This window comes from Trypanosoma cruzi, genomic scaffold (genome assembly GCF_000209065.1).
Source record: "Trypanosoma cruzi strain CL Brener 1047053516783 genomic scaffold, whole genome shotgun sequence".
In the NCBI taxonomy this organism is placed as follows: Eukaryota; Euglenozoa; class Kinetoplastea; order Trypanosomatida; family Trypanosomatidae; genus Trypanosoma; species Trypanosoma cruzi.
Genome location: NW_001849509.1, coordinates 15,445 through 16,559, shown reverse-complemented (window position 1 = coordinate 16,559; position 1,115 = coordinate 15,445). Strand labels below are relative to the sequence as shown.

Sequence of the window (1,115 nt, the reverse complement as noted above, 5' to 3'; positions counted from 1 at the left end):
TCGCTTCTCTCACGAGTTCACTAAATTTCGACTTTTATTACTATTATTATTATTATTACTATTTTTCCGGCTGTCGGTGTTGCTGTTTTGAGAGCTTTCGAAAGAAATGGTTTGGCCCTATTTGTCCCCGGTAAACACGCGTAATAGTAACATTTTTCTTATTGTACCACAGTAAGGATCATCCCAAAGGGTGAGGCTTGAAGGAGCGCCCGACGTAAACCCCACCGTCCCGTGCGGGGAGGCGGGTGGAAGAGGCCTTTACTTCTTTATATTATAAATTCATTCAATATTGCATAAATGATGTAACAATAAGGAATTAATTTGGACTCTCTATTGACTACTGGGCCTAAACATATGTGTATACGTCTCCGTGGACGCAAAGACCAAACAACAAATATACATGATGTTTACTTCTCCCTTCCCACCTTTTCATTGGGGATAAGTGATTCATGAACTAATTTAATTTGTGTGGTTGCACAGGGATATATATATATATATATATATATATATATATATATATATATATATATATATATGAACATGTATATGTACGTACGAATTATAATGATGATTTTACTGCTATATTCCCTACTACATTTTTTTTTCTGTGCGTGCGCCTTTCTGATGTTTTTTTTTTCTTGCAATAGTGGATAGGGAAGAAAGCTACCATACAGGTCTGATGGTTCAGGGTGGTGTGGTGGAGATCCCCCCTAACTTTGTTCCACTGGAACATGTTTGCCGGGCTCTCAAGAACGCTGACTGCCGTACCCCCGTTATTTTCTTTTATGAAGATGGTGATCCTTTTCTTTCTCTCTGCAAAATTGCCAGAGAGATGCAATCCGCCGTGTGGCACTTTGACCTTGCAGTAATAAAAAGCATTCAAAACGTCATGGATTACATCGATGTGGGAACAAAAAACGGGGACTGGGTGTTGATCTCACACTGTGAGGAAGTGGAGCAACACCTCTTCCGTGAAGTTGCTCTTAGGGTTTTTCTCTTGAAGCCGGAGCCGAAGAAGTACCCTCGGCGAGAGTTTTTTCGGTGTTTATTTTGTGTGGAAAAAGGCCTTTGAATTAGAGGGAAACGCGATGACGCCATTTCCTCCGGTCCTTCTC

General features: G+C 40.5%; 1 pseudogene, besides 3 other annotated features; it reads left to right on the top strand.

Annotated features, from left to right (window-relative positions):
* Positions 1-1,115: a sequence feature (haploid, non-Esmeraldo-like haplotype).
* Positions 35-63: a microsatellite.
* Positions 483-551: a microsatellite.
* Tc00.1047053406377.10 lies at positions 680-1,115 on the top strand (annotated as a pseudogene; the record flags this gene model as incomplete).